At 35.6% G+C, this 15976-nt stretch overlaps 1 non-coding gene across 1 annotated transcript; it reads right to left on the bottom strand.

Moving 5' to 3' along the window:
- Positions 1 to 15364: 15364 nt before the first annotated feature.
- LOC122044617 lies at positions 15365 to 15470 on the bottom strand. Its single transcript, XR_006129648.1, has one exon. It is a non-coding gene; the product is annotated as a small nucleolar RNA R71 (small nucleolar RNA).
- Between the last annotated feature and the right edge of the window lie 506 nt (positions 15471 to 15976).

Here is a 15976-nt window from a genome sequence, read left to right as displayed (position 1 = left end):
GGGGCGCCCGCCCCTGGTTTTTGACTTTTTTTTTTTTTTTTTTTTTGAAATTAGGTTTGAAGTTAAGTTTTGAGTTTGAATAAAATTTTGAAATTAAGTTTGAAATTAAACTTTTGAAATTAATTTTTAAGTTTAAAATTTTGAAATAAATTTTTAAGTTTTAAAATTTTAAAATTAATTTTTAAGTTTAAAATTAAAATTTTGAAATTAATTTTTAAATTTAAAATTAAAATTTTAAAATTAATTTTTTAGTTTAAAATTAAAATTTTGAAATTAATTTAAGTTTAAAATTAAAATTTTGAAATTAATTTTTTTTTTAAAGTTTAAAATTAAAATTTTGAAAATGATTTTTAAGTTTAAAATTAAAATTTTGAAAATGATTTTTATGTTTAAAATTAAAATTTTGAAAATAAATTTTTAAGTTTAAAATTAAAATTTTGAAAATGATTTTTAAGTTTAAAATTAAAATTTTGAAATTAATTTTTAAGTTTAAAATTAAAATTTTGAAAATGATTTTTAAGTTTAAAATTAATATTTTGAAATTAATTTTTTAAGTTTAAAATTAAAATTTTGAAAATGATTTTTAAGTTTAAAATTAAAATTTTGAAAATGATTTTTAAGTTTAAAATTAAAATTTTGAAATTAATTTTTAAGTTTAAAATTAATATTTTGAAAATAATTTTTAAGTTTTAAAATTTTAAAATTAATTTTTAAGTTTAAAATTAAAATTTTGAAAATAATTTTTAAGTTTAAAATTAAAATTTTGAAAATAATTTTTGAGTTTAAAATTAAAATTTTGAAAATAATTTTTTAAGTTTAAAATTAAAATTTTGAAAATTATTTTTAAGTTTAAAATTAGAATTTTGAAATTAATTTTTTAAGTTTAAAATTAATTTAAGTTTAAAATTAATTTAAGTTTAAAATTTTAAAATTAATTTTTAAGCCTTATTCATCTCACCCGATCTATATTATCAATCAGGGAATCCTATGATTTTGTGAGATGAAATTGGTTTGATTACAGAGTTTTAGTTTAACTTACATTAGGTTCAGACTTAGCTTTGGTTTCCACAAATAGGCATTCTTCGGATAAACTTCTAAGCTTGGTGAGTCACAAGGACATCATTAGAAGTAACCAACCTTTCGAGGTTTTCCGAATAGTCCTATCCACGGAACTTAGTACTAAATCTTGGTCTAACTGGTTAGGATTCGTTTAAGGGTAGCTTCGGTCAGTTCCACTTGGCCAAATGCACTAGATCGAAACCATATCTTTCTAGACATGCGATGCCCAAGTTTCCCTAACGTACTATCATCCAAAAATTTCACCAATACCATGATTCAAGTTAAGCTTGATCTCTAATTCTAATTGCCCTGCCGGGTTTGTTAGTTTTGGGTTACCCTGTTGGGTAAGTTAGTTTTGGAGGTGCCAGCTATTCTGGAGCCTCCCCCTGAATTATTGGCCATTTAATTTAAGTTTTGATTTTAGGCTTGTGTCGATTCTTTTTATAGTTATAGTTAACTTGGTGATAATTTTGTTGTTTTTTTAAACTGTTTAGATTTTGAATTTGATTTAGGTTTGTATTTTGGATTTTGGTTTGGTTTATTTAATTTTATATAATGTATTTTTTCTTTAGGTATATAATATTGATTAAGTCCTACTTGCGTGGTTAGACACGCTTTTAGAACCCAAGCTAGATTGGTTGACTTGTATTGGGTTATTAATGATTTGAAGGTTTTATTTGAATTCGACTTATATCCTAGTCCGATTTTATTATAACATACTTTTTGATTATTTAGGATTAAGTCTAAATTTTTTGATCTTGTTGTGAATTTTTCTAACATCTCCTTTAAATTGTCTATTTCATTTTTTAATGATAAATTCTCCTCCTCAAGTGTTAGATCTTGAGTTGGATTTGAATTTTTTAATTGTTCCTTGAGGTTTTGATTTTCCTCAAGAAGTAATTTGTTTTCATTTTCTACTTTGGTTAATTTACTATTTAAACAAGAAATGATTCTAAAAAACTTTTTGTTTAAATTAAAATATACCTCATTCGAGCCTTCGGAAACGAGTACGGACTCGTGGCTTGTTTCGGGTTCAGACCCGTCTTCATCTTCCGACTCATTTTCAGTTTCGGCTTCGCGGGCCATCAGTGCGAGGTGGCTCTGATGTTTCTGCTCTTCTTCCTCTGATTCGTCCGAGGAGTCGTCCCACGTTGCTTTGAGTGCTTTCCTTTTTGTTGGCTTTGGTTTGTCGAACTTTAGTTTTGGGCATTCGTTCTATTAATGTCCCTTTTTGTTGCAGCCGTAGCAAGTCACGTTCTTTTGTTGTGCGGGAGAGCTGATCTTTTGAAGATCCTTTTTGCTGAAGCTCCTCTTTCTCCTGGTGAACATTTTTCTTACCAAGTTCACCAGGTGTTCTTCGTTTTCGGAGTCTTGGTCAGATTCTTCTTCAAATTCAGGCTTGCTTTTCTTTTCTTTGGAGGACCCTGCAAATAGAGCTATACCTTTCTCGGCTCCAGCATTAGTTTGTTCGTGTAATTCTAATTCATAGAAAAGCTCATCTAATTTTAAGTTAGAAAGATCCTTAGAAATTTTGTAGGCATCCACTATTGATGCCCACAAACTATTACGTGGAAAGGCGTTTAATGCGTACCTTATTAAGTCTCTGTTCTCCATCTGGTGGCCTATCGCATGGAGCCCGTTGAGGATGTCCTTGATCCTCGCGTGTAGTTGATTCGCCGTTTCACCTTCCTGCATTTTTATATTAAAAATTTTATTTAAGAGAAGGTCTCATTTTGTTACCTTGGCGTCGCTCGTTCCCTCGTGCAGCTCGATCAACTTGTCCCATAGCTCTTTAGCGTTTTTGTGTGGACCGACTCTGTTCAGTTCTTCTCTTGTCAATCCGCATTGTAGAGTGTTGATCGCCTTATTTTCTGTTGATGCTTTTGTCTTGAGATCTGCTGTCCAGTCTTCAGGATCCACTAGATTCCCGGCGTTGTCCACTGGAATTTTGTAGGGTCTCGTGATGCTCATCCACTGGTCGAAGTCTGTTTTGAGGTAGACCTCCATGCGCTTCTTCCAGTAAGGGAAGTCGTCCCCGTTGAAGAGTGGAGGTCGCACTGTGCTGAATCCTTCTTGTTGGGACATTCTGTGCACAGGTAAATAACCAAAAAAAACCCAAGACTTGGTCTTGGATTAGTAGTGCGGGAAGAAAAAAATAGAAAGGAATCTAGATTCGTATTGCACTAATTTAAATTGATTAGAGAAATATTGAGTTAACAAAATAATAGTTTTAAAGTTAATTTTAAAAAAATTCACCCCCTGTCTGATTGGTGGTTGCACCAAATCAGAGCGGTACCTGCTCTGATACCACTTGTAGGACCGTTAGATTCGATAGAGGGGGGGTGAATATCGATTCAAAAAACAAGAGTATAAGCGCAGCGGAAAAGTAAAATAGACACAGTTGTTTTACTTCGTTCGGAGCCTGTGACGACTCCTACTCGAAGGCCCGTGGTCCTTGACCACTTTCATTGGGCAATCACTAGCAATTCGAAATAATGATTACAAAAGAACCGTACAGTGAATGCTAATGAAAACTAAAAACAAAATACCGACAAGAAGGGAAAAGAATGGAGCGTAGTGTCGGAGCTTTGTTGGCGTCGCACTGAACGTTGAGCAGCAAGACCAGCAGTAGAAGAATTCTCAGCTTGATTGATACTGAAGCTCCTGTCTGGGGCTTCTTTTATATGCTGTTCCAGGCGCCTGGATCCCTTCCGGGCGCCTGGAATGTGACGTAGCTGCACAAACCATGATGCTCCACGTGGCGACGACTCGGCTGGATAGAATTTGCCTTCCGGGCGCCCGGATCCCTTCCGGGCGCCCGGACCTCCGGGCGCCCGGACCACCTTGTTCCAGAAACCTCCTTTTTCCTGCAAAACAAAGTTAGTCCGAGGCAAGTGTATATCCTGTAACACAGATTGTCAGCACAGTTAAAGTTCAACAGATAAAAAAAAGAGTATGACTTAGATTCCGTCTTTCCGAGACCGGAATCTAGTGACGATCTCGACTTAGACATCCGAAATGGATCTAAGCCGGATCGACGCCTAATGTCCCCTTCCCGGGAACGCGTCCTCACAGTCACTCCCCTCCAGTGACTTACCTCACTTACCTGCCAGACGTCCGGTCAGCCCGTCGACCCGTCTGGACTTCTCGCCAAGCGTCCGGTCAGCCCGTCGACCCGCTTGGACTTCTCGCCAGCTATCCGGTCAGCCCGTCGACCTAGCTGGACTTCTCGCCAAGCGTCCGGTCAGCCCGTCAACCCGCTTGGACTTCTCGCCAGCTATCCGGTCAGCCCGTCGACCTAGCTGGACTTCTCCTGCACACTCGATCAAAGTGTCAGACAACAACAAGACTAACTTAACCTATTTGTCATTCATCAAAACCTAGGTTAAATCGTTAGTGCTAGCCGCACCAACATAAAGAAGTACCCCTAGTAAAGGTCATGTGGCAAAATCAACGGTTCGAAGAAGCCACTTGGGAACGAGAAGACAATATTAAACGGAAGTATCCGGAGCTATTTTAAGTTCGAGAATGAACTTTCTATGAGGTATGGGGTACTGTAACACCCATAAAATGATAAGCTATACCTATGGGTATTTTTCTTTTAGAATAAAAGAAAAAAAAAAGAAGAGAAATGGAACTAGAAACCAAAATGAAATAAAAAGAAAGAGAGGTTAAGGTTTGAACCTTGAACCTCCCACAAATGATAGAGTTAAATTGGTGTATGGTAGTCACTAGAGTAATGAATAATATATGAATAGAAAATAATGGAAATAGTAGTTAAAAGTAAGAATATAATTAAGTAAAGGAACAAGAGAAAAGCAAGTAGCTTTCCTCCTCTTCCTCTTGGTTAAGAAAAGAAGCAAGCAAAAGACAAGTTGTCTTTCTTCCTTCTTCTCTATTTTTCGTGGGAATTTAGAGAGTGAGGAGATAGAGGAGTTAAGGGGATGAATGAGGACATGTTCATTCTCATTGGGAATAAATAGGAATAAGAGAAGAAAAGGGAAAGAAAGTTGGTTAATTCTTCCTTCTTCTTCTTCCTCCTCCTTCCTTCTCCTTCTTCCTTCTCCACCGAGACCTAAACCTCTTCCTCTCTCATCTTCGAAAATCCAAGCTAAGTTTCTTCTTGCTAAGAAAAACAAATTCACAAGAAGGAGTCCTCAAGATCTACTCCTTACAAGCAAGAGAAGAAAGGAGAAAACTAAGAAGAGAAGTTTCTTCTTCCTCTTCACAAGGGTACCATCTTCCTTAGGAAAAACAAGCAACAAGTTGTAAGTATCCCCTCACCTGTGGTACAAGTTGTTTACGTGTTTTCCATAAGGTTAGAATGCTCAAAAAACCTAGGATCACTTTTTGGAAATTTCGGCCAAAAAACTTGAACAAAGGTTTTAGATAAAGTTTAAGACCAACTAAGCATGCTCACTATGTTCTTATGATATGTACCCTAGTATAGGAGTTAGTGAATGTTTCTTATGCTTGTATGCTTACCTAAAACTTAGAACCATGCTCTTGAACTTTTGGCCAAGTGTGAATAAAAGATTAGAAAGGCTTAAGACCGAAACTAAATATGCTCACTATGTCTTTATGATATGTACCCTATGATAAGAGATTAGTTTGGTTTTTTATGCTTGTATGTTGCTTTAAACCTAAATCTATGCTCATGAAGTGTTCGGCCATGATAGAGAAATTGACTAAGAGTGGTTAAAAATTTAGTCTACCATGATCATGACTTGCTTATTAATATGTTATGAAGAGTACTTAGTATTTTTCACACTTGTATGATTTTTTGGAACCTAAATACATACCACCTTAGGGAATTAGGGTTTCGGCCATGATCAATTTTTAGGGTCCAAGGAAGCTTCAAAATTAAACCTAGCATGCTCATGAATCCCCTTATGATATGATATGAAGTTAGCTAGATATTCATGCTTGTATGTTGTTTAGAGCTTGATTTTCTTCTTCATGAACTTTTGGCCATAATCAAATTTAGGGTCCAAGGAAGCTTAAAATTAAATCTAGCATGCTCATGAATTCCCTTATGATATAATATGAAGTTAGCTTGATATTTATGCTTGTATGTTGTTTAGAGTTTATTTTCCCACTTCATGAACTTTCGGCCATGATAAGGATCAAGACCTAGGAAAGCTTAAAAATTGGATTAACATGCTTATGAATTTCCTTATGATATGATATGAAGTTAGCTTGATATTTATGTTTGTATGTTGTTTAGAGTTTATTTTCCTACTTCATGAACTTTCGGCCATGATAAGGATCAAGACCTAGGAAAGCTTAAAAATTGGATTAACATACTTATGACTTTCCTTATGATATGATATGAAGTTAACATGAGATTCTTATGCTTGTATGTTGTTTAGAGTTTAAGTTCATACTCTTGAACTTTCAGCCATGATGGGATTAGAAGCCTAGATGTGCCTCACATGCTACGTTATGATTTAAGAGATGCTATTTAATGATTCCATGCATGATTATGTTTTTCTATGATAGGTGATGTGTTCATTTATACCTATGAACCAAGCATGATAATGTCTTTTATGATGTGCTATATGCTCAAGTATGTATGCTTTATGATATGACAAGTAATATGCTCATTTATGTATGCTTATGATCCATGCATGATAATGTCTCTTATGATGTGCTATGTGCCCAAGTATGCATGCTTTATGATATGATAAGTAAAGGCCTAAGAGTTGCTTCCCTATTTGTTGGGATTAAGAGCATTCTCTATGATATGACAAGTGAAGGCCTAAGAGTTGCTTCCCCTTGGGGGCTGAGAGCACTCTTCATGATGTTACAAGATATGATATGTTATGTTATGACATGAACCATGATATGCTATTTTACTTTGTATGGCTTGTACCTAGGGTGGGCTCTATAAGCGCCCCTAGGCCGACGGACTATGAACGGGTCTAGTAAAAAGGGATGAGCTCCTTAGTACGCCCCTAGGTCGACGGTCATAGTACGGACCTAGTTCCCTAGTAGGTTCGGGGCTAGCTACCCTATCCTAGGGATTGCGCGCATTTATGTATGTATGTGGTACAAGCCGGACCCTCATGATGATATTATGTTCAAGTACTATATGATATGTTTAAAGACATCTTGCATATGACATGACACATGTTTTAAAAGACATCTTGCTTGATTTGATTTATGATATGTTATGTTATGCCCTTATGATTTATATGATATGATGCTCTTATGATTTATGATATGATATGCTTTTATAATTTATATGACATGATGTTTTTTTTATTGATGATATGATACATCATGATATTTCCTTTATGATATGCTATGCCTTTATGATTTGTATGACATGATGCTCTTATGATTTATGATATGATATAGCATGATGTTCTTTATGAGATGATATGTTATGATGCTATGTTTTCACAATATGATGTTAGATGATTATGTTTCCATTGTTATATGCTTATGTGATTATGCTATGATATATGATTTTTTGTGAGTAGGAAAGGATCTTACTAAGCCTGTGTGCTTATGGTTTACTTTCCTTGTACCGCAGATAAAGGCAAAGAATGGATGAACTAGGAGAGGCGCAGGAGAGGCAAGAGATGTGTGTGGTGGTGGCTCGGCTAAGACAAATAAAAGACCTGCTTATGTTATTTTTTTTTATGTTGACATGAACTAAGTTTATTTATGTTAATGTTCCGCATGACTTCATGATACTTCCGTTGTTTTACTTTAGAAAGAAATATTAATATGCATGTATGTTTCTACAAGTAGTAAAGTAACCCCGCCCTACTAGCAGGAGGGGCGGGCATTACAGTCTAATCACCTGATCCACTAAGACCTTTTCTGCAATACTATATTAGCCAGCAGCAATAATAGTAATACAGAATACTATGGTAAAACTAAACTTAGAATCACCAAGATCTGTTGGTCCGATCGACCGCGCGTCCGATCAACCTTGCTTGGATTTTACTTCTCCAAGACTTCTCACTACCTAAGGTTATCTCTCCTTAGGATTTTCACCATCTAGCTTCACTTACCAGAACCTAAGGTTACACCCCTTGGGTTTTCTCCATTTGGCTTCACTCACCAAGACTTAGTATTCGACTATCCAGGGACCAGGTCCTCCAGACCTATTCACCTGGCTTCCACAATCTACCGAGATTTCCCTTGCCTCAATATTCGGCTACCCAGGAATCAGGTCCTCCAGACTTATTTAATGCACCTGCTTCCACGATATATCGAGATTTTCCTTGCCTAGCCTACAACTAGGACTTCCCTTGCCTAGCCGTAGTTAGGACTAGTCTCTCTGACTTCCCACCCTTGCCTAGCCACGACTAGGACTTCCCATGATCAAGCTTCATTAAACTTACTTAAACATATTTGTCGGACATTAAAACCTTAGAGGTTGATTGCACCAACAAAATCTTATCTCAATTTGACCCACATATAAAGAACTAAAAGTCAATGTCTCATTTACAATATACCCCTCTACAATAGATCCTTCAGTTCTTTCTTTATTATGAACATATATTTTTAGTCTGCTCAAATATCGTTTAAAGGGATACATCCATCGTGACAAAACAAGTCCAACTAACATGATTTCATGGGGTAAATGAACTGCCAAATGAACCATAATGTCAAAATATACTATAGTAAATATGCGTTCCATCTTACACAATATGAAGATTATTCCCTCCTCAATTTTACATAAGTCCACTATGTGCAAAGATCTTGTAGTTATAATTTTAGAAAAATCACATAACTCAATTAGTGTGTTGCATATATCTTTTGGGAAGAGTTTCCGTTTAGCCACTGGAAGTATTCTTTGCAACAAGACATGACGATCTTATGATTGTAGTCCATGTAACTTTCCATCAGCTATATTCACATTTCTAGATATATTAGCAGCATATCCATCAAGAAACTTCACAGATTTTAAAAATTGAAAAATCCATGCCTTTCTTCCAATGGCAATGCGTAACTTGCATATGGCTTACTAAATTTGTCTTCAAACTTTCTTTAATGCAATTCACTTCTAATTCTCATATCCTACAAGTCTAACTTTTCTTTAAATGTATCTTTTGACTTTTCATCTATATTAAATAATGTGACAGCCAAAATGTTACATATGTTTTTTTTCAATATGCATCACATTTAAATTGTGTCTCAATATTAAATCTGACCAATAATTTAACTCAAAAAATATATATACTTCTTTACCCAATTAGTATCATCCAAAGACTGCTGCTGCTTTTTTATTTAATGTTGGATGTTTACTGAATGTCACCTGTGGTAATGCATCTAACTATGCTAAAATCTCATAACTACTAAATCATCGTGGTGGTTCTTCTTGTTCAACCTTTCCATTGAAAATCTCATTTCTGCGTCATGGGTGCTGCACATTCAAGAATCGACGGTGGCATGTGTAGACATATTTTACTCCATAATCTTTGAGATTTAGGTGGCGTTTGGTTTAGAGGTTTGGGAATGAGGAAATGGATTCGTTCCCAAACCTTGTGTTTGGTTGATGAGAATGGAATCAAGATTTTGGAATGAAACCAAAAAATTTGGGTATGGATAAAACTCATTCCCTCCCTTGGGTTTTGATGGAATGAGAATAAGAATTAAGTTTTGGATGAAAATACCTTTAGTATATTTGTTCAATTTTTCTTTCATTTCACTCTCTCTTTGTATTCTCTCATCATACCTTCTCTCTCCTCACTCTATCATTACATTTTCTCTCTTAACATACTTTCTTTATTATCATTCTCTCTCATCACATATTCTCTATCATTTTCTCTCTGTATTCTCTTTCATCACATACACTCTCTCATTATGTTCTCTCTCTTCATTCTCTCCTCATTTTTTCATCATGCTTTCTCTCTCATCATTCTTTCTCTCTCCTCAATCTCTCTTACCATACTCTCTCTATATTTTATCTTATTATACTTTTTCTCTCTCTTCATTCTCTTCCATCACACTCTCTCTCCTCATTCTCTCTCATCATTCTCTCTCATCACACATTCTTTACCATTTTATCTCTGTATTCTCTCTCATCACACACTCTCTCTCATTATTTTCTCTCTCTTCAAGCTCTCCTCATTTTTTCATCATACTTTATCTCTCATCACACTTTCTCTTTCCTCAATCTCTCTTACCATGCTCTTTCTCCATATTTTCTCTGATCATACTTTCTCTCTCTTTGTTCTCTACCATCACACACTCTCTCTCTCCTCATTTTCTCTCATCCCACTTTCTCTCTTTTCATTTTTTCCCATCATATTTTCTCTCTCATCACATTTTCTCATCATACTTTCTCTCCTCAATCTCTCATTTTCTCTCATCACACTTTCTCTCTCTTTATTTTTTCCCTTCACTTTTTCTCTCTCAACATACTTTCTCTCATCATATTTTTTCTCTTCTCATTCTCCCCTATCACGCTCTCTCTCTTCATTTTCTCTCATCATACTTTCTTTCTCTTCATTTTTTCCATCACACATTCTCTCTCATCACACTTTCTCTCTCATCATACGTTTCGCTCACATTCAACTTTATCTTCCATCTAATTTTTCTCTTATTTTCCTCTAAGGATAAAAGAGGAAATTTAGGTTCATTTCGATTGAAAATATTATACTAACCAAACATTATTTTTAAGAATGATTCCCAATCTCATACTTATTCTCATTCCATAATACTATGATATCCATTCCCATTCCGATTCCTAGGAGAGAACCAACTGCCACCTTAGTTTTAGCTTTATATACTGGACATGCTTTATAAGCCTTTGTATTCCATCCATATATTGGAAAGTCATGAATGGTCCACATCATAGCAGCATATAATTGAAATATTTGTTCAGTCGATGTATCATATGCTTCCACCCCATCATCCCATAATACCTGCAGTTCGTTGATCAAAGGTCGTAAGTATACATCTATCTTTTTCCTTGGTAATTTAGGCCCAGGAATTAAAAGAGACATAATAAAGTATGACAACATCATCATTTCCATGGCGGCAAATTATAATTTATGAGTATAACATGACACATACTATAAGAATTTGGCATGTTTCCAAATGGATTAAAACCGTTACTAGCCAACCCTAAGTGAATATTTTGTGTATCACTAGTAAATATTTCACATGATATGTCAAATTCTTTCTATGATTCACTATCTGCTGGGTGCCTTAATACACCATCGGTTTCAACTACTTTTCTTTATTTCATCTCATATCTTTTGTTGAATGTTTCATAATAAACAACCGGTTAAGTCTAAGCTTCAAAGGAAAATATTGAAGAATTTTTCGAGCATTCTACTTTTTATTCATCTCAATATACTTGTATCTGAGCTCCTTATACACTAGACATGTATCTTTATTCTCGTGTTTATCTCAAAATAATATATAATCATTTTTATATACATGTATTTTCTCATATGTTAATCTTAACTGTAATATCTAACATACTTCAACTGTTTAAATTGGGAATTAGTTTTTTAAGATTAGCTTGTTGTTATCAAAGACAAGTGTAAATTGAGGATGAAAGGAACATAAGATTTAAAAGAAAAAAAAAACAGAAAGAAAGAATGATGATAATTTAAATAGAGTTTATGTAAATTTTATCTAAGGTTCTAGAATTATGAGTAGAGCGCTTAGTTAATACCTATACTAAGTTTCCAGGCCAAATTAGAGTACGGGATTACTAAGGATACATGGAGCCCCATTTCATGGGGAAGGGGATAATGACCTAGTGATGGGAAAACGGGAAGGGAAGGGGGGAGCGACGATCGGAGGGGGAGGGCGAGAGCTGTCGACGGGCGATTTTTGTGGGGAGAGCGTCGACGGCGGCACAGATTCCTCTAGGGGAGAGAGCTTCCAACGACAAGGCAAGTAGATTTCCAATGTGTATTTTTCCAGTAAGGTTTTTCTATCACGTGTTTCTCTTCTTTCTGTTGCAGTTTTGGGAGAGGTTGTTCGGTTTCGATGATTACAGGGTTTTCTAGTAATGCGTTTTGTTCTATTGAAACAGTTTTGGTTGTTGTAGTCCGATGTTTGCTTTGCTTTCTTGCACTGCCTTCATGAAGGTTCCTTTCTTTGTTTATTGATCAGATTTAGGAAGGTAGGGATTCAGATTTGTTGTGGGATTTTGTTCCGCAAGTTCGCTATGGATTTCGGGACAGATTGGGAGTTGAGGTTTTGGTTGTGATGTGTTTTGTTCTTTGAGGGTGGTTTCAATTTGCTGGACCGATTGGGATTGATGTTTGGAGTGTGATGCGTTATGTTCTCTGAGTTGGCTTCAGCTTGCTGGACAATTGGAGTTGATGTGCTTGTTGTGCTGGGTTTTGCTCCATATGTGGGTTTCAATTTTTGGATGGTTAGTAGTGTTGCGTCAGTTGTATGTGTGTGTTCTTACTCCTTGTGACAATTTCAGATTGTTGAACAAAACGGAAGGGGGAATTGGGTTTTGGTGCGTACATGTTTCTTATAGCAATATAGGATTCCTTTTCTTATTGGAATGAATATGGGAAGGCAAGTTTCTATGGTTGAAGTTGTGTTCTTTGTTTTCGGTAACTCAAGTTTTGGGGACAGGATTAGTAGACTAGAATTTGATGTGGATGATGTAGTTGTTCTTTTCAATAATTCCTTTAGATTTCCAAGTGGTATGAACTACGCATGTTTCCTTGTATGGTATGATAAGATTGAGTTATGTATCTCCTATAAAGATAACTAGAATATTATGCACATAAGTGGTGACATTATGGGATGGATGTCTCGGTATGATCTCTGCAGAGGGCCCTTCTAAATCCCTTCTAAATCTGACTGATAATGTAACGTATGATTACTTTGGCTAGGCAGATGTAAGCTTCCCTAGGAGGTACCTCCCAACGATTCATGTTTATAGACCAAATGAATGTGCTTAACAGATGGTCACCACATTTGCATCATGTTTATTCTTGCCAGGGTATGTTTAAGTATTTTTTTTTTAGGTGTAAGTCATACTTGATGTTTTTTGATGTGCGTAGATTATGTACACTTTTATGTCTATTTTGATGTACATCTACTTATATTTCATGAGCATAGTTTATGTTTATTACACCCTATATCATGATGATGTTATATTTCCACTTCTTTTGTTCGGAGATTTGCTCTTTGCTTGTTTTGATTGATAGAACATGATTTGGAGTGAAAACGAAGCAAAAGACGCACATTGAAGTAATTAGAGAAGATCAAGCTCAGGTCGTGTGGAACCACACGACCGTGTGGTCTTGCCCGTGGCAAAGCAATTTTCAGCCGTGTGAACTCACATGACCATACCACACATTAAAGAGAAGAAGACTATGGTCGTGTGAATCCACACGACTGTGTGGACTTTCCAGAGCCGAAGCAGACCACAACCGTGTGGCCCAACCAGAGAAAGAGAAAGGCATGGCCATGTGATTCCATATGGCTGTGCCACTCATCCAAGAGCAAACAAGACACGGTCATGTAGATCCAAACGACCATGTGACCTTAGCCAAGGTTGAGAAGACACCGGTTGTGTGGATGCCACACTGTCGAGACACGGTCCGTGCCAGGCCTGTGCCCTGCCCTATTTAAAGAATTTTTCTCCCTTTTTTTAGGGATCTTTGGCTTGGGGCTCACCCCCATTCCTTGGAGAAGGGTTCACCCCCTTGGGGGAACCCTAGATCTTCCATCTTCTTCACTGATCCGTCCATCTCTAGAGCAAGGGAACGCTTCCAAGGACGCTACGCTTTAAAGATAAGCATCTCTTCTTTCTATCTCCATGTATTGAGTTGTTTGTTTCTTTCTTCATCTTTGGATTGTATCTCCCTTGTAATAGAGTAGATTCTCCAGATGTAGGATGTAGTTGTAATGTGTTGTGATGTATGAACTATGTATTTAAACATTTTCCTATATAATGATGTGCTTATATCATGTTCTATGTATGTTGTGCCTTGTATGTGTTTGACGAAATATGTGTGAGGTCAATTCATGTAGATGTGAGGGATTTGTCTCTATATTAAGGTTGCTACTAGACTAGATAATTAGGGGATCCTTAGTGGCAGAGGATACCTATTCAACCGGATATCTTATGCCTTTAGTGACAGAGGATATCGATATTTACCTACTTTCTAAAGTCAAAAGATCTTAACATAGAGACTAATCCTTGTTAGAGTATTTTAATTGCAGTGGATACTCTAGTGCTACCGTTAGGAAGTACGTTAGATAACTCTAGCGATTGTATGACCTAGGGGCCTGTGACAGAGGGTAACTCTTTAATCAGACTTTCTAGAATTGCTTCGTTATTTAATAACGTTAGAACTTAGGTAGACTCTCCAGTGCGACTTTTGCAAAATTGTGTCAGACTTTAGTTAGAAGCCCTACACAAGTGTAAGTATGGAGTTAAGGATATGAACAATACATAGGGACATTAACTAGTATCATAATGAAATCAAAATCTTAGGATCTATCATCCATCCCCTGTTTAGATCACCTCTTATTCCTTCTCTCTCTCATTCTCCTTAATCTTTCTCTCAATCTCTCTCTTCCAACCAAACGTTCAATTGTCTAGATATCTTACTATGTGAAGTCAACTAGTGCTTAATCAACATTCCCTGTAGGTTCGATATTTTTTGTATTACTGACAACGTAATCGTGCACTTGCGGTTCATAATAAGTTTTTGACACCGTTACTAGAGATTATTTTCGATTAATATTAGCTTATTAGTATATGAGTTATTCTAGACTTGTTAATAGTTTTTTTTTTCTTATTTGTTTTTATTTCTGCATCTACTTTTTTTTGTTATTAGTTTATAGTTTAGTTTTTTTTTTCAAAATTGTTGTATTTACTTTCTTGTTTTCCATTAAACATTTTATTTCTTGTCTTTAATTCTATATTTCTATGTTTCCTCATAATTTTTTTTAGATACTGTGAGCACTAATATGTTAAGCAAATCCTTAAGAGAATTCTCTGTACTCATTTTTGTAAGATTTTTATCTCTGATTGTGCAACATCATATCGAGGCAAAAAAATTTCAACTAGACCTAGAAATAATCACCATGATATAAGGTCACAAATTTGGGGAAGAAATATCGAAAAATCCATACTTCCACCTTGAAGAATTCCTAGAGCTTTGCGATATGGTGAACTGTGAGGGTGTCTCAATGGATGCAGTTCAATTGATGACATTTCCTTTCAGTATCAAAGATAGGGCAAAGACTTGGTTTAATTTTCTCTATCCTCAAAGCATCACGAGTTGGGAATAATTGGATCAACAATTTCTGAATCACTTTTCCCCTCCAGGTAGAACGGTTTACATGAGAAATTGCATCACAAATTTTGCTCAGGCAGATGGAGAATCATTATTTGAAACATGTGATAGATTTAAGAGTTTACAAAGACAGTGCCCTCATCATGGCTTGGAAAAATGACTAACTCTGCACATATTTTATAGGGAAATTTCTTTCTCAGATAAGAGTTTATTAGATTCATTAGTTGAAGGTTCTTTTATGAACAAAAGTGTAGATGAAACATATACATTAATTGATCAAGTAACATTGAATCTCTAAGAATGGTCAGATAGAGGTTGGATGAAATTTTTCCTGAGAACATCAGAAGTGCAAGCTATGAAGTTAAAAGAGTCTATCAAATAAAATGCAGTTCAACCTTCCAAGATTTTGAAAAATCACAAGTCATAGAATGAGAGGTTTAGACAGTTAGAGACAAGTATTGATAGCATAGTTTCAAAATGGTTCAAGCATGACCTCTCTCCTACACAGATAAGGTCTAGTGAATATTGTAATGATATTAAGTTGAGAAGTGGCAAGAACCATGAAAAACTTCTAGAGAATAACTTGTATAGAATTGAGGAGGAGAACAATGGAAGACCACAAAAACTTAGTTCTATTACTCCAGAATGTGCCCATA

This window comes from Zingiber officinale, chromosome 2A, assembly GCF_018446385.1.
Source record: "Zingiber officinale cultivar Zhangliang chromosome 2A, Zo_v1.1, whole genome shotgun sequence".
Taxonomy (NCBI): Eukaryota; Viridiplantae; Streptophyta; class Magnoliopsida; order Zingiberales; family Zingiberaceae; genus Zingiber; species Zingiber officinale.
Note: the sequence above shows the minus strand (reverse complement) of the source record. Positions and strands in the feature narration are given on the sequence as shown.